A 26209-nucleotide genomic window follows, 5' to 3' on the forward strand; every position below is an offset into this window, starting at 1 on the left:
TTTCACTTGGTCAGGAGGTATGATTGTTTAAGTAAGGTATGTTGTTGAGTTCATTTACTTATATGTTGTCGAGGGCTTTGCATCTATGTTCATCAAGAATATTGGCCTATAGCTTTCTTGGAGTTTTCTTTATCTGAGATTTTATTTGGGATTGAAAAAATATTGGCTTCATAAAAAGAGTTAAGAAGTGTACCCTTCTCCAGTTTTTTGTAAGAGTTTGAGAAGTACTGGCATTAATTCTTCTTTAAATATTTGGTAGAATTCACCAATGAAGCCATCAGATCTTAAGATTTTTTTTGTTGATTCTTCTTTTTAATTCAATCTCCACACTAGTTATGGGACTATTCTGACATTCTATTTCTTCATGATTTAACCTTGTTGATTTTAAGTTTTTAGGCATTTATCCATTTTTCTAGGTTACGCAGTTTGTTGGTATTTAGTTTTGCATAAGTCTGTAGTGATCCTTTATTTTTCAAGATATCCATATTTCCATTTATTTCTGATAGCCTTTGAATCTTTTCTCCTTTTTCACTTATTTAAAAGTTTAATTTTATCTTTTGAAAAAAACAACAAATTTGATTTTTTTTTGAGATTTAAACTGCTCTTTGATATAATCTGCAGTAATTTGTATTTATTTCCTTTCTTTTGCTAACTTTGGCTATAGTTTTATAGTTCATTGAGGTATAAATTAGGTTATATATTTGGGGTATTTTTTTAAATGTAAACACATAATCACTATTAACTTCCCTATTAGTAGTCCTTCTGCTTCATCCTGTAGGTTTTGGAAAGGTGTCTCAAGATAGTTTTTACTTTTTTGTTTTTTCTCTTTGGCCCAATGTTTATTCAAGAATGCATTGCTTATTTTCCATGTATTTGCGAATGTTCCTATTTTCTTGCTTTTATTGATTTCTAATTTAATTTGATTATAACAAAAAGGTACTTGAAATCATTTTAATTTTCTTAAATTTGTTAAGATTTGTTTTGTGCTTGAGTTGAATGTGATTTTTACATATGCCATTGGGTAGAAAGTTCTCTATGTGTCTGTTAAATCCATTTGGTCTATAGTATTTTTCCAGTCAGCTGCTTTCTTTATTGAGTTTCTGGTAGAGTGCTATGATTTAAATGTGTTCTAATGACAAAGTCCATGTGTTAGTAACTTAACCTCTAGTGCAGCACAATGAGAGGTGAGACTTAAGAGATGAGTAGGTCATGAGGAGTCTGCCCTCATGAGTGGATAAATACTGTTATCACAGGAGTAGGTTAGTTATTGTGGAAGGTAGTTCCTGGTAAACAGATGAGTTCAGCCCCCCCCCCCCTTTTCTTTTGCTTGCTGTCACTTTCTTTTGCCCTTTCACCTTTCAACATGGAATGATGTAACATGAAGGACCTTGCCAGATTTAGACTCCTCGATCTTGGGCCTCCCAACCTCCAAAATTGTGAAAAATAAATGTGTGGTCTTTATAAATTTCCAAGTCTCTGTTATTCTGTAGTACCAGCCCAGAATGGATGAGGACATGAGATGATGAAATCTCCTACTTTTATTTGTTGTGTTACTGTCAATTCTTCCTTTAATCTCTCAATATTTGCTTTAGCTACTTAGGTTCTCTGGTATTTGGGTCCTGTTGAATTGACCTTTTAGTCATTATTTTATAGTTTTAGATTAAAAGTATATTTGTCTGGCATAAGTATAGCCACACCCTGATTTCTTTTGGTTACCCTTTGCAATATATTCTCTTTGACTTCTTCCCTTGCTAATCTATCTAAAATTTCACTATCTTTTCCACCCTCTATTATACTTCTTCTTCACCCTCCTTGCGTCTTTCATTTTTCTTACTATTTTGAATTTGTTGTATATTTTTCTTACCCCTCTGAAATATAATGTAAACTCACCAAAAAGGGAATATTTGGCTATTCTATTCATTTCTGTATGTCCAAAACTTAGAAGGGATCTTAATATACATTTTTTGAGTGAATATAATGAACAAAAGAAAGATGAATGTTGCATGGTGATTAAATGAGATAGGTTTGCATTTTTAGGGTTTGTGGATGCCATGTCTTTCTCAATTTTCCAGCATTATTTCTTGAACATATAACTTGAATACAGATTTTAACAGTAGAATAAACATTTTTAGATTGTCTCTTGGAAGTATAATGATCACGAAAATCCTGCATAATCACTTCAAGTAGTTAAGAGATACATAAAAGAACCACAGAAAATTGCTGTATAGACTGCAGAAGTTTTGTTTCCTAAATATTAATACAAATATCATGTTAAGGAAGTAAAACAATTTAAAGTAATGGTTTTTAAAAAAACTCACAGGTGTAAAAGAGAAGCATATGGTTGAACAGAGATTGCCAATGAAATTGACAGATGATTAACATTCATTAAAACTTTTAATTAACACCTTGGAAAATTCCGTAAAATGATACTGTATGTAAATGACTATGTGTGATGTCTTGGAGCACTCTCTTACCTGTTTTACAGACAGGAAAAAAATGGATCACAAAACTGCTTATGACAATGATTTTCTTTAGCCCTGGGTTTGTTTCGGGTGTTATCTAGTTGTGTCAATCATGCCAGTTGAGCTGCCAATACTCTAAATATATTTGGCTGAGATATAAGTGATTCTCTGTACTTTCTGGAGGAAAGAAAAAGCTACTTCTTTAGTTTCTAGCTCTTTCTTTTTTTAAAAAAATTATGTAACTACAGGAGAATTTGAGCTTTAACAAAATGTGGCTCTTCAAAGCTGATTTAAAATCAGACTTATCTAAATTGTGATTAATAAAATATGTGATCAATAAATGTATAAAACAAACTGAAAGCTGTGAGAAACTGATTTTGTGAGGGAAAGTACTCAATTTTGTTTATTCTGTATGATGAAACTTCATTTTCTACTCACTATTTCAACGAGACAGGAGTTGTTTTCTACTTGAAAATAATGCTAATTGGTATAAAGAAGGTTTCAAAACTTTTGTAGAGGTACATTTACTATAGGATTTTGTTAATAATTTTTGAACTGTAGTAAAAGGATAACTTTGTTTTGCTCAGCAAGTAATAGTATGGATATGTTTACCTACTTGCTGCAGATTTCCAAACCTGGGGGGACTGTAAAAAACAGCATAGTTTCTTTGACAGAGCATGTTCCACTTGCTAGTAGAGAACATATTTGGTCAGGGTTAAACATTCGTTAGTAGTTCAGAGTAATTATTAAGGACTTGAATTATTGTCCCAAGCTGTGATCTCTTGATATCCTCAAGAATTGCAAAGGATATACTACAGCTCTCTCTTTTTTGTTGTTGTATGCTTATAATTATTGTATTTAGCCTTCACTGCTTCTCTCCTTGGCTGTGTTCTCCTGCTTCCCTGCACCTCTTTCTTGTCACTTCCTTCTGATACTGTTTCCCATGTTTCTTGACTATGCCTGTTGATTTGGCCATCATAGCTACACCTAGCAAGTGTTAGATCTCCTGTGAATGGGCTGTGTGATTGTGTTGTGAATGACTAGGTATTCTTGGAGACGTCTATTTTTACACACTATTCAGAATTTATTAATTTACTGCTCTTTGGTTAGCAGGCAGCTGTCTGTACTTGAGGTATTCAACTTAGTATTGCAATCATTTTAGAAGTTTGAAGTTTTCAGAACACTTGCTTTGTGAATTTGACATTATCATTTAAATTGCTGACTTTGGTTTTAAAGGATCGGATATAATATGCCTGCTTTTGAAAGTTAATGTATATTTTAGGTTTAGTATTTAGGTTCCTTAGAGTAATTTTTTATTCTCATGCTTATTGTTTAGTAAGTATTAAGATTTTAAATCATTCTACAGATTAATTTTAGGAGTTAAAGCATTGCAACTGAAATATGAAAGCTTTACAAATATAGAAGAATTAACTTTATATTATTATTTTTATCTTTTCTGGTGTTAGGAGCCTAAATGTTTTGAAGCTGAAAGATAAAGAATGGAGGAAGAAACAAAAAATTACACTGAAAATACCAATTAAGCATGAATGTTGCCTGATTTATAATTCCTTGTACAGAGATTATAAAGAAGAAATATAGCTCATGAAAAATGAGATGCTCTAAAATTGTAATTCTGACTATATAATTGAGAATAATCTTGCTGAGAAAGATAGGAGCTAAATAAAAGTGTAACTATATCAGGAGTGCTTTGATAAGCTCAGAATTTAAAGGGGGTACCAAAGAGAGAAGGAGTAGCCATGCCAGTGCCTATTAAGAAACATCAGAAATGATCATGGCCCTTCCTTCATTCATTCCTACTACAAATATTTATTGAGAACTTTTCATGTGCTTCAGTTGTTGCCCCCAAAATTGACTCTGATAACACTGGACTATGAAATTAATAATTGTCTTGACCAAGGAAGTACTACTCAACCCTTGTTTTGATTCCAGACTGGGAAGTGGACATTCAGCATACTTAAGTGGAAATGCAAGCCTTCAGCTGGACAAAGATTAAGGGCGTGTTTAACCCCAAGAGTGAGTTCAAATTTACAGTCTCAGACAAACATATACCTGAGGGTACAAAGGAACTTTCTCATAGTTGTGCGGGTACAATTCAATAATTATATAACATACTCCTCATTGCTCTCATAATCTTGAGAAAAACCCTGGAAAATGTATGTGGATCATTGTTGTGTTTTTTGAGTAGTGTTTATTTTGAAAATATGAGGTGATTAATTTTGTAGTTTAGGTGAGTTGATAAGTAAATTCTTTGTTTATAAAAAAAGATGTAGTGTACATTTTGATAAAAATTTTTGCTTTATTGTTTTTTGATGGGTTTATTGAACTATTATATTAGGATAATCTCATTTAGTTTTATAAGTGGGTGTAGTGTGTTGGGATATGCCATAGCAGAATGAGGGTTATAACCAGGATTTCTTATTCCAACACTTATTACATTAAAACATTATTTTTGAGTGATCAAAATATTGTGCTATGTAAAAAATAATAGCAGGTAAACTATAATTAATGTTACTATATGCAAGGCACTACTTTAAATACTTTACATGTTTAAATTAATTTAATCCTCTCACTAACCCAACGAATTTAATTTTACCAGTGAGAAAACTGTATTTTAAAAGTGCCAGTAAGTTTTTCATAAGTTCCACAAGTGATGCGTGGCAGAAACAAATTTTAAATCCAGGCAGTCTGGCATTGGGACCCACACTTTTAACTTCTGCACTGGACTGGACTGCCTCTGAAATAAAAATAAGGCAATTTTTATTTTACTGAAATAACTTATCTATGAGTTATCTTTGTATCTTCAAATAGTTGATGTAATCTTTCCTTTCTCTGTCAAGAAAAATGTTGGGTAAGTGATAGTATGAGATGCAGTATTTATGTCGATTTTTGACAGGTGGAACAACTGAATCATAGATAAATGATTAATTGGCTAATGTTAATGAAATATGGACTCTGACCTTGCCCTTGTCTTCTAGTATCTATTGTCATCTTAAGTCAAAACACACTTACCTGATCTTTAAGTGATACGTATCTTGGAGATTTAATTTATATATTCAATGAAATTACTAGGATTCATTATTCAGATAAATGTAAAAGTAGTATGTAAAGCCAAAATGATGGAGACTTTCTTGAGAATGGTTCCATAGAAAAGAAGAATGTGAAGTTTAAAGGGTCATAAGCTTGTGTTTTGATGATGCTATTGAAAGAAGCAATTGGCTAATTGTTGAAAGCTTCTGTTGATAAACTGAAGTATTTCCATAGCCCTAAGAAGGGATACAACTGTCTTCAAATACTTGAAGATCTGGCATGTGGGAAAGACAATAGACTATCTTTATGGCATTCTCAAAGAAGTGAAATTAAATGATCATCTTACCAGTATGAAATGGAAAACTTATAAAACATTAGAGCTGTCCAGCAGTGGAAAGGATTACCTTGAAAAGTAGTGAATGCCTCATTACAGAGAATGAGGTGGGTCATTTTTATTAGGATAAGAATTGTGTTAGAAATTCTCTAAGGCTTGTTTTACTTGGTAAGTCAACAATTCTTGTCTTTGTATTGAATTGAATATGGGGGTTTAAATACGGAATGGTACTCTGAATAGAGAGTATCACTTTACCTGGAATAAAAAAAAACATGTTGAATTTCTAAGTATCTAAAAATACTACTCCTAAGTGTTGCTCAAATTAACCTAACTCCTGACTAGGCCTGCCTGGTATTTTTTCTTTTTTTTTTTTTTGATACCGGGGATCGAACTTGGGTCCTTCTGCTTGCGAGGCAAGCCACGGAACCACTGAGCTAAATCCCTGGCCCGAGCCTGGAAATTTTTCTATCAAGTTAATATAAAAGACTTCAGTTAGATGAACAAATTGCACATAAACAGAGATAATTCTGTATACTAGAATCTTGAATTTGGAAGAGACTTGAATTATGATATGAAGTTCTTTATTTTACAGATGCATAAATTTAGTTCTGATGATTGCTGATTTGTCCAAGTAGTGCTGTTTAGTAAGCAGCCTACTTAACTAAGGATCTTACTTAGAGTAACAAACTGGCCTTTCAGTGGATTTACAGCTCTTTTCCATTGTGCTATGTTTTACCTCTCCTTTGGAAGTAGGCTGAAGGCACATGGTATGTCAAAATATAGAGGGGGAAAATGGAAAATATATCCACATTATCTTCATTAAATTAAAGGTGTTAGACCTGAGACTTAAATATTTTTTTAGTCTTACTAAACTGATCTCTGGAAATAAAATAAGAATCAATTGTTAAACTTATGGTGAAAATGGCAGGGATGGAGATGGGATTCTTTGCTTAATTTCAGAAAGGATTTAGAATTTATGACAGTATTAGCCACATCCACAGAATTATGTAGATTGCTATTCCAATAGTAGGTAGATCAGGTGTCTGCATTTTAGGACTGCTTTTTAAACTGGGTAAATCGAAGCACTCTGAACAGAGTGTCATTTACTTGGAGTTCATAGGGCTTCAGAATTTCTTCCAGAGAAGAAGGCTATCAGCCTTGAGCTCTCTGCTGAAAAGCTTTAAGAATTTAAAATTTTCAGGTTGGGGATTTAGCCCAGTGGTTCTGCTGCCTGGCAAGCAAGCACAAGGTCCTGAGTTCTATCCCCAGTACCACAAAAAAAAAAAGAATTTAAAATTTTCTTCTTATGATTCTGCTTTTTATACTCACTTGTGATTGGGATATAGGGTTAAGTAGTGGTATTTCATTGTTTTCCACAATAATTGACTTCATATTGGACTTAATCTGAGTAATAGATTATCATTTAAAATGCATTGCCATGATGATGTATCGCTGTTATTGAGAAAACTCCTGTTTATATTGAACTCATTAGAATTTATAATAAAAGCCAGGATACATGGTAGGTACTCAATAAATGTTTGTTGAATTTTCTCCATGAAGATTTTGAAAGTAAAACTCATGAATGTTTAAAAATGTATTTATCTTTTTTTTCATCGTTGGAGTCTCCATATTGTTTTTATTTTTATTTTATTTTTTTTAGTTCTTTTATTGGTACATTTTAGGTATACAATTCATTTACATTTATCATTGGGTGTTTGTACCTGTACATGATATATCTTGGTTCTTATTTTTTTTTCCCCCATTACCTATGTGCCCTTTCCTATTTACATAGATTTCATTTCCATTTTTTTTTCTTTTCTCATAGTTTTTCCTTTCCCTCTTTTCCTTTCCCCTTCCCCTCCCTTCACTCCTTCATCTTTGGACCTTTTTTCCTATTTCAAATTATCAGTTATTCATTTTAATCATTTTAACCCTTGTTTACACTATCAGTTTCTCACACTAGAGAAACTATTTGGTATTTACACATGTGTGTCCTATTTATTTCACTTAAGAGCATGGCCTCGATATGCATCCATTTAGCTATAAATGACTCTAGTTTTTCATTCTTTATGGCTGAGTAGTACTCCATTTTATAAAGAAACCACATTTTCTTTACCCAGTTTCCAGTTGATGGGCACTTGGGCTCCTTCCAAGCTTTAGCTATTACAAACTGTGCTGCTATGAACATGGGTGCGCATATATCACTGTGGCATGATTCTTTTAATTCTTTTTGGAAGATACCCAGCAGGGGAATAGCTGGGTCAAATGGGACCTGTAGTCCTAGTTCTTTGAGGTATCTCCATATTGACTTCCACTGTGGTTGCACCAGTCTGCACTCCCACCAGCAATGAAGAAGTGTTCCTTTCTCCCCACAACCCTGCCAGCATTTGTTATTTGTTGATTTCTTGATAGCAACCATTGTTTGTGGGGTGAGGTGGAATCTCAGTGTTGTTTTCCTCTGCATCTCTCGAATGATGAGTGATGTTGAACATTTTTTCATATATTTGTTTGCTGCTTTTACTTCTTTGTCTGAGAAATGTCTGTTCATTTCAGATGCCCATTTTTGAATTGGGTCTTTGAATTTGGGGGGTCTGATTTTTTTCAATTCTTTATATATTTTAGGTAGTAGTCCTTTGTCTGAGGTACAGCTGCTAAAATTTTTTTCCCATATTGTTAGGTTGTCTCTTAGCTCTGTTGCTGGTTTCTTTTGCAGTGCAGAAGCTTTTTAATAAGATGAGATCCCAGTTGTTGATTCTTTCTGCTAGTTCCCGTGCTGCTGAAGTTTTGTTCATGAAATCTTTTCCTATGCCAATGTCTTCAAGAGTTCTACCTAACATCTTCCAGCAAGTCCTGGAATAGCTAAAGCAATTCTAAGCAACAGAGACATGGCTGGGGGTATCACAATCCCCAACTTGAAACTATACTACAAAGCTACTGTGATAAAATCAGCATGGTACTGGCAAAGGAACAGACCTGAGGATCAGTGGAATAGATTAGAAGATGCAGAAACAACTCCAGACACACTCAGCCACCTCATCTTTGACAAAGGAGCCAACCACCGTCATTGGAGGAAAGATAGCTTATTTAATAAATGGTATTGAAAAAACTGGATGTCAACCTGCCAAAGATTGAAACTAGACCCATACCTACAACCATGCACTAAACTAAGATCGAAGTGGATTAAAGATATAACTATTAAGACAGAAACACTAAAATGTATTTATCTTTAGAAATAAATTGATGCAGGCCTGGGATTTAGCTCAGTGTTTCTACCACCTGCCTCGCAAGCACAAGGTACCGAGTTCGATCCCTGGTACCAAAAGAAAAAAAAAAGAAATAAATTGATGCAATTTGAGTTGACCACATTTTGGGACAGTTCCTGATCAGAGTTTTCCTATGTTAATGCCATTTAAGTTGTCATACAAATTTAATTAACATAACCGTGGAACCTTGGGTACTGTGGAGAAAGAGGTGTGGAGGTGAATAGGTTACCAAATTGTCATGTACTTAGAAAATTAAAGAACATAGGACTTTAAATTATGAATTTTAAAAATTAGGATACTTGAAAGTGGAAATCCAAACAGTAAAAATTCCCCTGGTTCATGTGACTTAAGGGAGAGGGATGGAAGGCAAGGGTAGGAGGAATGGTTTGGAAATTGCTTGCCAAAAAGTAGTTGTCATAGTTTATTGCATATCTCCTGTATACCTAATGAAATGCAATAAACTATATGTCTCCTTCTCTGGTCCTACGGAATTTCCTTTCTTTGCCAGGGTGGGGCAAGTCACTCACATATGAAGTGATTCATTATAACTGCCTAAGATTTGTGTGACTGTGAAAATAAATGGATGCCTGTGAAAGATTCCTTGGCTTCTCCTCTCTTATCCCTCTTTCCCAGCAGGAGCACTTGCTTGCTGTTCACTTTGGGTACTGGAATGCTGGGACCAGCTCCACACATAGATTCTAGCCTTTGTGAGTAAGAAATATTTGTTGGGACCAGATCTTCACCTCCAAATCATGCTGGGACCTGGCATATGTTCCCTCTCTTTGGTCTCTTATCTCATGCCTTAGACCCCTTGATTTCAATCCTGTGTGATCATCAGACTCACCTATGAATATTTAAAAATTCAGGCTCTGTCAGAAATTCCAGGGCTGAGGCCCAGACATATATTTTCAAAATACTTGTACATGTGTTTCTGATAACTTAACTGTCCAACTTCTGGTGCCAGTGATCTGCATCCTATTTGCTTATCTACCTGGTCTTTACTTCCTGTCTGGTTGTTCTCTTCCTGCCTATATAATGACCCCTTTTGTAGGTGTTTAATTTGATTTGTCTTAATCAGCATTTGGGGCATAACTTTTAAGATCATTAAAAATTAGAAAATTGGGCACAGTTGATTGAGTTATAGAGAAACAGACCTCAGTCAAAAATCTCTACCATATGTAAATCATCTACATTACTCAGCTGATACATGTTTATCCACTCCATCCTCCTTGTGTAGATTAGCCTGTTATTTTTCATATCTTCATTGTATGTTCTGTAATCACTTCAAAAACACACTGTGCTCACCTGTTTGTTGATTTTAGATACCAAGATGAACAAATGTCTGTTTTGACTTTTAATATATACTTGTTTCTGTAGCTACCTGATTGTGAGGGTAATTTGAGAAAAGTGATTTAAAAAAAAAAGAAAAGTGATTTCAGTCTTTTAAAAATAATTTCTCTAGGGTCGGGGCTTTAGCTCAGCAGTTCCGCTGCCTGCGTCACAAGCTCAAGGACCTGAGTTCAATCCCGAGTACCAAAAAAAAAAAATTTCTCTGATGTAGTAAATATTAAAACTTATCCAGAAGAAATTTTTCTTCTTTTTTATTTTTTAAATTGTTTGTGAGTCCATTAATACAGATTAAGTGAAAGTAAATTAGATAATTTTTACTAAATCTTGTGGTTGATCCCAATATTTATTAATAAAAATAAAATTGGGAATGTCAGATTTATTTTTTGACAAGATTTATTACTGTAAATAGATTTCTAGTAGCAATGTTAAACTATAATCTGGCTGTCCTGATTTAAATATTTGGGTGTGGAAGAGACCAAAGGCAACCAATGTCCTGGAGTAATATGAATTGATTTTCCAGTTATCTGCTGGGCCACGCACATGACTGCCATACGTAAGTGCAGCACAAATAAAAGTGAGGGCCTTTTATGACATGCTAACCAGGGCCTGCACATTACTCATAAGCACATTTGTCTAACTTTGACTTCCTATAGGTTAGGAGGTAGAGTGCTATGTGTTTTCATGCTTACTTAGTATACTGACAGCATTTTTCTATTGCTATTAATTACTCTTTATCCATAAAGAAAGTTTTAGAATTCAGCTATTAGTATTGTATTTGTAAATTATTGGCACAAATAAATTCTGAGCATAGTATCTTTCTTTGTCCCCTTTTTTAGTTACCATAAATGTCAAGGTCATTTTTGTGTTCATAAAGGTTGATCACTTTCACCCCTGAAGCAATTGAGAAACCACCTAGAGGAAAAAAAGATGGGAGAGAAATAGAGGATAAAGCAAAAGAAAGTGAGTATACAAGAAGCCCAGCATAAAATATAAGGGATCTCAAAGTGGGTACTTGGTTCTTACTATCTTAGGAACACTTTAAACCAAAGGATTTGCTCTCGCAGAATTTTAGAATTCAATGTAACCTTACAAATAATATAGTTCATAGGCTTCATTTTAAGAGTAAGGAAAGAATAGAAAGGTTAAATGACATGGTCATGGTCACACAAATAGTGGTATTGTCTACTGACTGGCCACCATGCTGCTACTTGTCTTTATTTTTAGGGTGAGCAAAGTAGGCCATTTACCTCAGAGTTTTGGTGGAAAGGCTAAGATCATTAGGTACTTCATTTTGGCCAATGAATGGGCAATTTCCAAACTTTATCTTTCTCATTTCCTGTATTTGACACTGTTGATTCCTCATCTTTTCTTGACATTCTCTATTTTTTCCTTTTCTGTGTCTGCTTGATTTTTGCTCCTTTTAATGTGAGTTTTATTATTAATTTCCTTCAGAGGACCTCATTAGGCTTGCACTCCTTGCCATTGAGGCTTCAGAGGCCTGCCCTCAGTCCTCTGTTCTTTGCCCTCTTCATATTCGCTTTGGAAGATCTCAACATTTATTTAGTACTTTTTATAAACCCCATACCATGCCAGAAACCAAGCAATATCAGATGCAGCCACTGGGCCATGGGGTGAGTGATCCTTTTCATTTTTGGTGCCCCAGCTGCTGCTAATAGTTGAGGATTCTTAATTCTATAGCTCTTGTTATGATTGATGCCCTGGGCTGCACATTTACATCAGGTTGGATGAACCATGGAAACCACAAACTTGATATCCTTAACATGGACTCTCAACTTTTTCCTTCCACATTGTCTTCTATGTCTGCCTTTCTTCCTGAATTCTGTATCTCAATGCCAAAGTCACTTAGTGACTCCATCCAAAAGTAGAAAGTCAGTTTTGGTTCATTTTCTTTCTTTCCCTTCCAGTGACAAATTCTTGTCCCCTCTACCTTACTCCTACTCTCCTTTGTCTCTTTATCAATTTGCTTGTGGTTTTCCAGTAGGCTCCTGATTGGATTTTATTTTCCAGGCTATCTTCTCTTCCTGTGCTCTTCCTAAAATCCACTCTTCACAGGGTTGGTAGAGTGATGGTCCAGACCACAGTGGAAATCTAACCATGTTAGTCTTTGCTTAAATCCCTGTTGAGGAGCTGGGGGTGTGGTTCAGTGATAGAGTGCTTGTCTAACATGCATGAGGCTCTGTGTTCTATCCATAGCACCACACACACACACACACACACACACACACACACACATGCACACGCACGCACCTCTAATTTCCCACATCTGATAGAGTAAAGCCCAGTCTCTAGGTTGTCTGTAACCTGACTGTGCCCTGTGCTACCTGCCCTTCATACCCATCTGCTTGCCAGGGTCTGACAATGTCATTCTGTTTCTTAAGTCAGATTTTCACCCTTGTGCCATTTTCTCTGTCTGAAATATAATACCCCAACTCATGGCTTACAGCTCTGTATCACTTAGTGAAACAAACAAATTATTAAAAATTTCAAATATTCATTCAAAGAGAAAGAAAGGCACAATGAATTCCTGAATTCAGTATTCAGATTTTGATCCACTTCCTTCCCCATGTGAGGGCACTAGGAGTTGGCAGTCTGAGGTCTGGAAGAGGGCCCTGGACAGAGCTGGAACCAAACCATGCTGGTAGCCTGATCTTGAAGTGCTGATCTAGAGCTGTGAGATACAATGTTTACTGTTTAGGCCAACAGTATACAGTAATTTGTTATAGCAACCTAAATTAAGGCAGTAGTCCAAAAAAGTATCTTTAAGGCTAGATTTGGGACATTGCCCTAATGAAATGATTATTAATAAAAATTATGTCTGTGAAGAATTGTGGTCCCTGATAGACACATGACCTTTGAAATGCTGTCCTCGCTCCTTACATTCTGTTTATGTCTTGAATGGAGGTTGTTAACCTGGAGTTATGGATAGCTTTAAGAACTCTTTGGATTCCATAAAATTGTGTGTCAACTTTTAGGTCTATGTATTTTTTTCTTTTGGCAGAAATAATTCATAGGTCTTAGCTCATTCTTAAAAGTATTGAGTACCCTCCCCCCAGCCCTTATTTGTTCCTCACAAAACAAGAATACAACTTGTCTGCTCATATGGAACTTTGGAAACATCTGCCTGACTTGAGATTTGATTACTAGGCCAACCTTGTACAGATAGTAAAATGAATCCTGATTTCTCATAACTTCCACTTACTGTATGAATCAGAGATACTTACTGTAGAGTAGCATTCTAACAGACCTCAATTTTATATGCTTCCACTTGCATGTGAAATATGACACACATTTAGAAAACAGATTTCATATGTTTGCTGCTTGAATTAAATTACCTCAAGTAACACCCCCAACTCAAAAAAAATCCCTAGATCTAACCTTTCCAAAGAACAATAACTAGCTCTTCATTTTCTCATGAGTTGTATTGCTTTAATTATCTCTGGAAACTAAACAAAAATGAGTAAGAAAGAAAGATACCGCATTAACTAAGAACCCAGGTGGGCAGCTCAGTCCTTTGGAAGTGGTGGCGGGTAGTCCCAACAAGTCACAATGAGTTGAAGGCTCTTGGCTCAGAGCTCTGCAGGCTCCTGTGGAGGCTTTTATGAGAGAGAACAGGGCAGAGCTGTTAGTGCTTCTTATTTCTGTTGAGTTGAATGAGTCATGTGTTGGTACCATAGATAGCATCTAGAAATTCCCCAAACTAGCAAAAAGATACCAGAGGCTTAAGACTAAAGGACACAGAACCAAAACTTAAAATAAGTTCAGTCTCAGCGTAGCCATGTATTTTGGATTATTTCCTCATCTCTAAAATGGGGATTATTATGATTGAACTAACCTTATGGTGTTCTTTTGCAGATTAAATAAATTAATATGTTTGAAATGCTTAGAAAAAAGTGCATAAATATGTGCTTTAGATGTATTACAAAGAGCTGGGGAAAGAGGTGAAAAAGAAGGGAGAGGAAAAAATGTCTATTAATATAACAGTGTGCGTTTGGAAGAGAAATTACCCATCCTTGGCTTGCCAGTGTTCCTTGGCTTTGTGAACACACACACACATACACACACACACACCTCTAGCCTTCCAGGTATGGGCTTGAAATTCTTAAGTAAGGCAAGCATGGCAGGATCATTAGTATGGTGTTTTATATTTAGGAAAATCTGGTATACTCATGGTACATATAGGTTTAAGAAGTTGTGTACTGTTTGTAAAATAAAGAAAAAAATTGCTCTTTGATCCACTTGGCTGGTTGATTGCCTCAGGTATAGACAAAGTTAGTTGGGTGACACTGGTATGACACTGTGAATAGTACTTTGTTTTCAGAGCACCTGTGTTCTCTGGGTTTGTTTACAAATTCTTAGGGTTAGGTTTCTCAACCTTATGGCTAAATATAGACATATTCAAAAGAAGTTCCATTTTTTTCAATTATTTAGAAAACACTGCCTTTTTCTTATTTTGAATTTCTATCACATCTGTTCTCTTGCAGTGATCATATTCTTTCTTCCACTTCACTTTCCCTTTTGTTTCCTTGGCTTCTGTCTTTGTTCCAGATATAACCCAAGGTTTTCCATGTGTAAGCTTTTAGCTCAATTTCTGTTGAGACTGATACTGATATTATACAGACATTGACCTGACTTAGCAGATTGAGCCATTGTTTCTGAATCTTCAACAACAACAAAATCAACAAGAAGAAACAGGGCACTTTGGGATGGCCTAGCCTTTTCCAGATTTAGCTATAGCATTATAACACTTTCAGATCTTAAAATTGTTTGACTGATGGCACAAGTAAACCCCAAGTCTTCCACAAAGATTGTCAAATTTTTAGTTTCTCCTTAATCTGTATTGCCGCTTCTTCATGCACGATTTGCAAACCCCAAATTGAGAGGTAATACTTGAAATAATTGTGATGTTTGTTTCCGCTCACCTGCACCTCATCTTATCACAGATGCAGCCTGAAAAAAAAAAAGTGAGAGCAGCCAGGTTGGTTGGAAATATTGTAATTGCGCCTCCTTTGAGTTAGTTTGAGGCTCAGTATTCTAGGCTTTTCTTTTCTTTTTTTCTTTTCTTTTTTACTTTTTTGGTACCGGGGATTGAACTCAGGACCTTGGCTTGCAAGGCAGGCAGCAGAACCACTGAGCTAAATCCCTAGCCCTGTTCTAGGCTTTTCAATTCACTCATCAAGGTAAATATGAACTCAGAGGTTAGGTTTTGTTTAAAAAGAATATGAGTTAAAATTTGTATCATTGCCCATTGGGAGCAAAATGGAGAATAGGTTCTGTTTTCATGTTTATGTGTAAAAGTTAGTTATAAAACTGTCTACTTTTTTTTTGCATTTGGTATTGCTTTTAGAAACAGATATTTTAGAAAAGATGTGCACGTGGTTTAAATTTTATGATTGTCATAAAAGAGATGTGCCATGTTTGTATTTTTGTATAAATTTGTATTTGTATATTTTGTATAAATTTTCCTAGTCATAATTATATTTCCACATTTTGCTGATGACTACTTTTACACTTAATAAATCTAACTGTGAACTACATATAGGTAAGTTTAAGTGAAAAGCCTTTATGTGACCTGTAATTTAAAACTTTAAGAAATACTCGCATTTTTACTTTGAGGACATTACTGCCAAGTTTTTAGTTTTTGCTGAGGCTTGTATTCAAAAGACTGTTTAGTCCTGTAAAAATAAGCACAAGTAAAACTGTTGACATGCTTAGTGTCTGAAAAGTTCCTAGTTTAAAGAACCAAGTGTTGATATTATTAAGTTCTACAATAATGACTGAAATATGTCTGTAAGAAAATTAGACAACAAAGTGGCCAAAATAATTTGACTAGTTACTAATTATATTAAAATGATTGGTATGAAGCAAAGCTACAGGGTACTAGAATTAAGAAAGTAAAAAAAAAAGAGAAAGTAAACTAATGACTCTGTATTCCTCTATAATTTGATTGGAAAAAACTTTGAAGTTTTAATCTGAGAATCTTAAAATTTGATTATTTGGTCTAGATAACCAGTCACTTAGACTATGGTTTTCCTAAAGTTGAGCTTAATCAACCTTGTGGTAGAGTCCCTCAAACTATACCCTCTTCTTTTTAACCTACACGTTTAAAAATATTTTGACACGATTTTAGACTTACAGCAAGTTACAGAAATGAATTTTTTTTTACCTTTCACCCAGCTTCTGTCAGTGTTAACAATTTATATAATCATAGTACAGTAATAAAAACCAGGAAATTAACCTGATACCATACTATTACTAGATATAGACTATATTCTAATTTCAATAATTTTCTTACTAATGTTATTTTTGTGGTTTAAGACCCAATTCAGAATCCTATATAGAAGTCAGTTGTGTCTCCTTATTCTTGTCTATAATTGATGTTTCATCAGACTTCCTTGCCTCTGTTGACCTTGAGAACTTTGATAAGTACTGGTCTGTTATCCTGCAGAATGTCTCTCAATTTGAGTTTACTTTCTCATAATCAGATTGAGGATATACATTTGTGCCAGAATACCACAGAAGTAATGATTTTCTGAGGGGAAGCTACGCCTTTTCACTGAGGCAGCTAGTCTCGAACAGGTGGTTAAGGTGCTATCTGCTGCCTTTCTCCAGTGTAAGTTAACTGATTTTCTTCATGAATTGATAAATATCTTGGTGTAAATACTATGAGACTGTACAGACATCTTCTTTCTTCTTGAACTTTTGTGCATTGATTTTGGTATCCATTAGTAGATCTTGTTTGCAACAATTATTATTGCATTATTGTAATGATGATTTTGTATTTCCCTCTTTTGTATTTACCTGGAATTTTTCTGTAATAAAAAGCCTGTTCCTCCCCTTTTATCGATTGATACATCCAATGCTTGATTTTTATCATCAATAAATTTGATTAATTCCATCAATGTGGGTTCATATCTAATTTTATTTTATAGTTTATGATCTAATATTATATTACTTAATTGATGAAGTGGTTTACTTTAAGGCCATTGGGAACTCTTCAGATTGACTTATTTCCTTCCTTATTATCTTCTTATTTTCTGGCCCCAAAACATGTTCAGGCTCAACTCCTCTTTTCCCTCTCCCATAGTGCAATAAGCCACTTCTTCAAGAATTCCCTGTGTAGCAGCCAAACACTATTGAGAGTATTTAGAAACCAAGGTCTTACCTGAGAGTGTTATTTAGAAACTAGGATCTTCTCCTTGAATGTATTAAAAAGAATTATGATTTTAGGAAGTTATATAAAAAAGCAAGAAATAGCAAATAAAACAGAGTGTTTAGAGGAGTGCAGTTACAGCCAAGAAGGCTGTTTCTAAGTATTAGATCTCAGGAAGTTATGGGAGGTGGAGTGTTCTTTTCAAGATGTTAGGAGACTGGAGAGCATTACATCCGTATCTTTTCCTAAAATGATGTAGAAGCATTGGAATTATCTTTACTTTTCACAAACAATACATTTTTCATTCTTTTCCCTTTCCTTAATCAACTAAGAATTATACTGTGCCAGTGAGGAAATGATTTGTTTTTGCTATCCTTTGAAAGTATGAAACATGTAACCAAACCAAAAGCAAAAGCAAGAGCCTATCTATTAAAATGAACAATTCTTTTAAAAGTCTTGTATATTAATATTTGGCATGTAAGAAAGAGCTCACTCAGGTTACTTTCCTGCACTGATTGTCTCAGTAGCGCACACATGCATGTATCTTATCCCTCTCCCTGTTCCTTCTCCCTGACAACTAAGTGGGCATCTTTGTGGAAAATAATGCAGACTCAACAAGATCACAACCTTAGTGCTAAAACTGCTCTTAATGAGGTGGTGTGTATGAACTAATTAAATTAGTTTGCTCCTCTTGTGGCAAGCTCTGTTTAGTGTTTGTCTGGTTGCCTAATTTATGAGGATAAAATTATGGTACAGTCTCTGCCTTGCTTGTTTTCATCAAAGAGATGGGCTAATTTGCAGTGAAACTTTATCAATCAGATCATGCAGTTGATTCCCCCCTCCTGTCTCTGACTAATGAATGTAGGCTGTTTGAGTCAGTGATACACAGCACATCCTGTTGCTGCTGGGAAGGGGAGGGTGCATTGGCTATGGATTGATTATAAGACTAGTTGGTTTTTTTCTAGCAAACAGATACTCAGCCATTCTCTTTTCTGTTTCTTAGCATGTTTATGGCTTTATGATTGTCTTCCTTTTCATATAGGGTATGAATTTAAAAGTGGAAAGTTTGTAAAAATGCTGGTTTGTGTTTGTTTGAGAGAAACCAAAGATTGTGCATTTCATATTGGAACAGCGGTAGCTAAGAACTCTCAACAATGGGTGAAGGAATAATAGTACAACTGGCAGAGAAATGGAGAGTTTTGAAAGGCAGTATCCTTCAATGTTGGGAAAGTAATGAAAGGTCAAAATGAAGCTCAATAGAAAAGCCATTGTGAAAGGAAGGGAGAGAATTTAGCTTTTATGTCGCTGTCAGGATTTGGGATTTGTTTTCTTTTTATTCTGACAAAACTCTTTTGGGGTGTGTTTTTTTCTCTTCAATTCAAACAGTTTATACAAGTGTTATTTTAAACTTCCTTGTGTTTACATCATCGTGTCTTTTGAAAAGAAACTTTTTTTTCATTTTTGTTATCTGGGAATTTTTAAAGACAGAGCCACTGTTTCCAAGACACAGGCACATTCACACATGTATACTTTCCTGTGAGTGTTTTTATTTTCTCAGCCTGACTGAGAAATAAATAATAAGTAAGGGATAATGGAAGAATATTTTGTAGGGGATTCTATTAAAAGTTTGCATTTATTTTCATGTATATGTGCTATTATTGTGAAAATTTATTTTAGTTCTTAGCCACTGATTACTTTATAAAACACTCACCATAGAAAGATACTTTGCAAATACAAAAATGACATAAAACTCCATGTCATACAGCAAGTCAGTGGCAGAACTGGATTTGGGATTTTGAGTTCTGACTTCTGTCCTGTCATCAGGCCACTAATCTGCTTGATTTTCTCAAAAGAATTTGAGGCCTGAGGAGAGAAGATGCCAGAGACATGTTTCCAAAGACATGACTCACACTGGGTGGTTTGATAGAATAAAATCTGTTTTTATTTTGCAAAGGGCTTTTGAACAGATATTAGAGAAAGAAATTTCATCATTATGTTCAACTTTATACTTCGTAGCATTGTACTTTCTGTTCCAATAGTTAACAGTAGGAAGTTCATAGTGGTTCTCTTTCTGTTCTCTCCTGGGAGTGTTTTATTTAAAAAACAGAAAAGCAGATTTTTCATGTTTTATCAGACAGACTTAAAAATGTTATTAATTCCCCGGTACCAACAAAAAATGTTATTAATGTCTTTTGCCTAGATTATTAAATCAGGCCTTAATCTTTCCATTGCTGGACTTCAACTATGTTACTTCCTTTGCCAGAGACATTCTGGGTCTCCCCACTGCTCGTAGAATTCTTCCTTCTGACATTGAAAATCATCTCTGACGTGAACTAAGTCTGGTTCTCCTACAATGGATTTGTACTGCTGCGACTGGACTGTCCTTTCTGTCCTGAATATACATTCTTCTAGATTTCTCTCTTGTATGCATTTCCTCATGATTTCTCTTTCATGCAGGGCCCAAGCATCCATTTTTGCTGAATTACATCATTTTCAAAGTTCAGATCTCATGCTTTCACTTTTTAAAGCTTTTCTTGCCCAAGAGATGCAGGAAATTTCTAGTAATCTCTATAGTACTGTCTTCACCCACAAAATTTTATGTAGCTCCTACATGTCTGGCAACATTCTGTGTGCTGGGAGGAAATTGATGGCCAAAGAACATGGCTCCTGGTCTCTGGTTGAGGATAGAGGAGCAGAAACAACCAAGAAAATACAATCTAAAAATATGTTCTGATGGTAATATGTGCTGTGAATACAGTTAGAAAACTATGAAAGAATGATGTTTGGGTGAAGGGAGGGAGAAGAGTGAGCAGGTTAGTGGAATGAGTCAAGGTGGGCTTCTCTTAGAAGGTACTATTAGGCTATGACTTGAATGTGAAGAAAAAGCAGCCACAGAAAGATGTGGGAGAAGATAAGGCAAGCACAAGGGCCCTGTGACAGAAGAAATTTTGGTGAGTTAAGAGGAGAATAAGAGGAAGGCAAAGGTCTGCAGCCCAGTGAGCCAAGGGAGTGATAGTTACCTGCCCTGAGGTGGGTAAAGGCCAGATCAAGGAAGGCTTTGTGAACCAGTGAAATTCAGTTGGTTTCAAGCTCTTGGTAGAGATTTAGGGAGAAAAGTGTAATGATGATTCTTCACAGTTCACTTTATTCCAATCATTTGCATAGTCCTTTTTAAGTGGCAGATTATAAAGTCTTTTAGGGTAGGCATTACATTCATAGATATGCAGCAGTTAGTAAATTTTTTTTTTTTTTTTTTTTTTGGTACTGGGGATCGAACTTGGATCCTTGCACTTGTGAGGCAGGCGCTGGAACCACTGAGCTAAATCTCTGGCCCCCCAGTCAGTAAATTTTTGTCAAATTGTTGACAGCTGCAGGAATTCTGAAAATTTCTTATTTTAGATATCTGGAATTAATATTTTACTGAGGCAGACAGGGTTAAGATTATATTCCTACTGTTTGCTGGTGGCCATGGTCATGATCTTTGAGGAAGAAAGATGGAAAAAGCATGGATCTAATACTTAGGGGCAGTGTAGCAAAAGGACTAAGACTACAGTGAGTTTTGGAGCCAGCTTATCTGGGTTGGAATCGTAGCTCTGTCTCTGACTTGCTTGTTGTTTGGAAAGTTACTTAATCTCTCTTAGCCTTTGTTTCCCTTCCAGTAAAATTGTGATGCTAATGTTATTTGCCTCATTAGTCTGTCATGAGTTTCAACTGAAACTATCCTTGGAAGACATGGAGAATGATGCCTGCTGTGGCAAACACCCAGTAAATACTACAAACCTAGGACAAAGACTGTCCACAGTGCCACTGTTAGAAGGCTCTTCTTGAAATTTTACTGGGCTGGGAAAGTACTCTTTTTTTTTTTTTGCTTAAATTCTTTTATTGGTACATTTTAGGTATATAATATGTTTACATTTATCACTGGGTACTTGTTCCTGTACATGATGTATCTTGGTTCTTATTTTTTCCCCATTCCCTGTCCTCCCTTCATCCCCTCCACTCTCCATTTACAAAGACTTTGTTTCCAATTTTTCCCTTCCTCATAATTTTTCCTTTCCCTTCTTTCCTTTCCCCTTCCCCTCCCACTTCCTCTACCCTTTTGGACCTTTTCTTCCTATTTCAAATTATCAAGTATTTGTTTTAATCATTCTAATCCTTATTTACATAGGGAAAGTACTCTTGACTTCCTTGGCTACTTTAACTGAAATTTTGGGATATTTCTGTTGATAGTGAAGTAAAACAGAAGAAATTAATTAAAAAAAATAAACATCTGGTTTTTTAGTGATAGCTGAGAAATATATTTTCAGTAAGTAATATTTAGGAGAGAGGCCCAGCTATTTGGTGAACAGTAACAGTTTAAATAGCTCTTTTAATTTTCTTTAATGAATGATTCAACTATAAAATTATGTATATAAGAAACCATAGCCTGACTTTAGCCCTGATCGAACCATATTCTATAACTTACTTTATATGTTTATAAATACACCCTGCAGCTTCATTAGAGCTCCCGTCCTCATCGACCGTGTTATAGGTGAGATCATTTCCTAGTAGCTTCCTCTAGTCTAGTGCTAAGACCAGGACAGCTCAGTGTCATCACATACTCCATGCTTAGTGATGCTTGTAGAAGCCACAAATACTGGGGACATTAGCTTTTGTACCTTGAGAGGAAGCCAGGAGGACTTGCATAATCATAAAGAGCAAGGTGTAGAGTAATAAAGTCAGCCTATGTGCTTTAACCAAATTATGTTTTAGAAGTTTGATTTCAGGCAAGCTTAAATTACATAAATGTGTTCTTTGGATGATCTTTTGTTTTACTATCATTAATACACTGAAATTTGGATTGGAAAATGTACTAGAAAGTAATGGTGGAATTCAGACTGGAGTCCTTTAAGGGTGTGATTTATTGTTCTTTTTCCAACTCTTAAATAATTCTGAACACTTTAACCAGCCAAATATAAAAATCCCCCAAGGCTTTTTATACAGTTGTTTTGGTTTTTTCCTGGTACTCCCAGTAACATTACATAAGTTACCTGGAAATTGCACAGCTCTGCTGTCCTCAGCCAGACAGTCAAAATACCTGGAATTCTCGCTTCTTTAAACATATGCATGAAGTTGGGTAATTGGGGGATGATAAGGAAGAATATAGAGGAGTGTTTTGACTTTACATTTAAAATTTACATTTACAAATGACATTCTAAAGTGAATGACACTTTCTCTAATTATTGTTCTTCTTGTATAGTCAATAAAAAAGTGCAGAGGCAAACCATGTGTCTGGGGATTTGTAGTTCAATTTGGCTTTTTCAGAAAGTTTGAATAAACTTTAATCTTGATGTTTAGACATTATTCTTCTTTATAGTTTTTTCCCCTTGTATAGGGTTGCTTGAAAATTAGCAGAAGTTGTAGTTACTAAGGTTTTGGGATTCCACCTCCCCCACCTCTCCCAGTTAAGAAATAGAGACTACTGTTCTTTAACTCTAGTTGAGAGATGAGACTAGTTCAAATTCATTTTATCTTGAATAGTTTAGCTGAATTGCGGCATTTTTAGCTGAACTTATGTCAAGAATAAAGTTAAGGAATTCACTAGTTATTTTTCTTAGTATAGTATAAAAATGTAGAGTAATTTATGCACTTGAAAAAATCCCATCTTTGTCTTTGCCAGTGCTAGGAAAAGACTCTTGGATTTTGCTCAATATATTATGTCTGATTTCTTGTCCTACCACATCCTTCTCATTCTTAAGAGTTCTTTTGATTTCCATTCTAGAAGATATACCTTTTCTGCTCCCCTTTGTTAATAGGTAAGGTATTAGTAAATGGTTTAGTTTTGGATCATGAAGTATACTGCACAACCTGAAACACTTTCTTTAATCACACCCTGAACCTTAATCAGAATTGGCTTGTGTCTTTTTGATGTTGTTTTGAAAACTAACTTAGAAGTAACCATTATTCTCAAATGTTTACTCAAACTAAAATGAAATCAGCATCTAAATGCTTTATTGATTGATACGTACTTATTAATGGAAGCTTGTTAAATTCTTTGGGAATTGAGTTCTTATGGACTATTTTTTTGTGAATTATCTTTTCTGAGTAAGTTTTCTAACACTTGCTTACCTTTTAGGCTCAATTATAGTTCTAAATGCAAGCAGGAATAGAGAAAAACCAGGTTTCTAATTTTCCCTTCACATTCTCTGATTCTGTAATGATTTCATACTGGCTTCCCTTGATTAGAAAAAGTTCCTAGTACCCTGGAGGCAGGTCTTGTATTTGGTCTATCCCCACAGCAGGTACTCAGAAGAATGTTGCTGAATGATTAAATCACTCAGTTACTTCTTTAGTTGGAGCCAAACTCAAAAACAACCAAGTCTCACTCTTCCTTAGCAAACATCAGATGATAGCTAAATGTCCTTAATTTGACAGTGGTTCATTAATAGCAAGATGGACTTTAACTCTTCTGTCCACAACTTTATAACAAAAGTGCCTATTAATAAATTAGTCCACTATCATGCTATCAGAGAATAAAATTACCTTTTAAAGGCAAAAATGATATAACATTCAATAATCAAATCCAACACAAATGGCACTCAAGCCATGGGCCTTTGGAAATAAATTTGTTAAGTTTTGCAAATAAGTATTTCTATAAATAATTGGCTCTTTAGATATTATGTTTTGGTATTTTTCATATCAAACTGATAAAAGAGAATGATAGAAAAACTGATAGAAAAAGAATGATGATTAATTTGTTTTGTGCTATCATCCCTTTTCATTTTATTTCGTAGTTAGGTTTTGTAGAAAATTGTGACACACTCCCTCATCACAGACTCCTGTTTACTTAGAATGCTGTAAATGGCACTATAACACAAGACATTAAAATGTACACAAAATTCTTTTCTTGAAAGCATGGTTTATCGGTGTTTTTCGGTGTTTACTAGAGATACAGATATAATACAAGATGTACAAATATGTAAGAATTTACAGATGGGCTTACAATGGCCACTCACAGAGTCGGGTGTGGAAGAGTACAAAAGATCCTAAAGTTATTTTCATTTTGGGTGGGGAATCTCAATAGATTTCATTATTTCTAAAGAGCTGTATATTTTTCAATTCTTCTATATCAGCCAAGTCTACAATTGTGGAAGTTATCAATTGATGCAAATAGTTCTGTTTCTAAACGAAATTGCATCATTACTGACACTGATTATTCTTTAAAAAGAAACTTTTCATTTTAGAGAATTTTACATTGACAGAAATATTTTGTTTCAGAAAATTCCCATGTACCCCACATCTAGTTCCCTCTGTCATTGATATCTTATAGTACTTTGATAGTTAATTACATTATAATGAATGAACCATTACTGACACATTAATATTAACTGAGTTTCACTTTTTATCCTGATTTCCTTAGTTTTTCCTTAATTTTTTTTATATGTGTGTGTTCCAGAATTTCATTCAGGATCCAATGTTACATTTAATATATCTCCTAGGCTTCTCTTTACTGTGACAGTTTTACAAACTTTGCTTGATTTTAATGGTCTTGACAGTGTTAAATACTGGAGACATTGACTTTTAACCAAAAATTTCAAATTTGCTTAGTCCCAAAAAAAGATCAGACTTATTTCACCCCATAAATAAGCTCACTGAGTGGAAAAAATATCATTATTGGATGATTTAAGGTAGGCAAGCCTCACAAAATTCAAACCCTTTTGGCCAAAGGGTTTGTAAAGTACATAAAGAGATTGGATACTGAAAAGATGATGTTATATTATCAATTGGGTTTGTGGCAGTTAAAAGTATTTTATTTAGAAAGTGTAAATAAGGACTGAAAGGTATAATAGATAATGTGAAGTAGGAAGAAAAGGGGCAAAGGAGAAGGGGAAGTGTGAGAGGTAGAGAAAAGGAAAGAAGGGAATGGAATTAATATGAGAAAATGAAAAAAATTGAAACAAAGTCTTTGTAAATAGGGAGGGATAGAGGGGTTGAAGGGAGGGCAGGAGAAGGGGGAAAAATAAGAACCAAGAAGGATTATGTAAAGGTGCAAATTTCCAATGATGAATGTCATTATATTGTATACCTAAAATGTACCAATAAAATAAAATTTAAAAGAAAGTATTTTATTTAATGAAGAAAGGGTAAAGAAATCCTCAGAAGGCTCACGCCATTGATATATTTGAATTTTTAAATTTATTGTGTTCTTTCTTTAAAAATTTAATACAAGAAATGTCACATCTGAAACTGATCTATTTGAATTTTCTTGCTTAGCTCTATTCTTTCTTAAAATTTTTTAAATCATAGAATTTCACATCTTAAACCTAACATGAGGCCTTCTGTATAGCAATAAAGCTACGCTGTTTGTCACGTTATTCTTTCATAAAAGGCCAGTTTTCATCAGAAGTATCAAGAACAGAAAAATAAGTATCACTTGTACACTCTAAGAAGTGATTCAGGTAAGGTAACATTGCTTAGCATCACTTGCCAATGATAAGATGGTTGTAAGTGTTTATTATAACTCAATTCTCTGTTTCTTTTAATACTTGAAGGGATTGACTTTTCAAAGCAACTTTACTGAAGTCTATGAAATGATTAATTT

The 26209-nt window shown here is 34.7% G+C and overlaps 1 protein-coding gene across 34 annotated transcripts in view; it reads left to right on the top strand.

Moving 5' to 3' along the window:
- Sox5 (SRY-box transcription factor 5) overlaps nt 1-26209 on the top strand; it is a 973116-nt gene that overhangs the window by 39379 nt on the left and 907528 nt on the right. The window contains exon 1 of one of the 34 annotated variants that reach the window (XM_087213448.1): nt 985-4496. The exons of the other annotated variants lie outside the window; for them this stretch is intronic. The gene's annotated coding sequence lies outside the window, so the exon portion shown is untranslated. Of the gene's footprint in view, nt 1-984; nt 4497-26209 lie in introns of those variants that run through there. 34 annotated transcript variants of the gene reach the window in all.

The sequence above is a fragment of the Heterocephalus glaber genome, unplaced genomic scaffold (assembly GCF_053883595.1).
Source record: "Heterocephalus glaber isolate CG9 unplaced genomic scaffold, H.glaber_assembly_v1.0 deba00001444, whole genome shotgun sequence".
Taxonomy (NCBI): Eukaryota; Metazoa; Chordata; class Mammalia; order Rodentia; family Bathyergidae; genus Heterocephalus; species Heterocephalus glaber.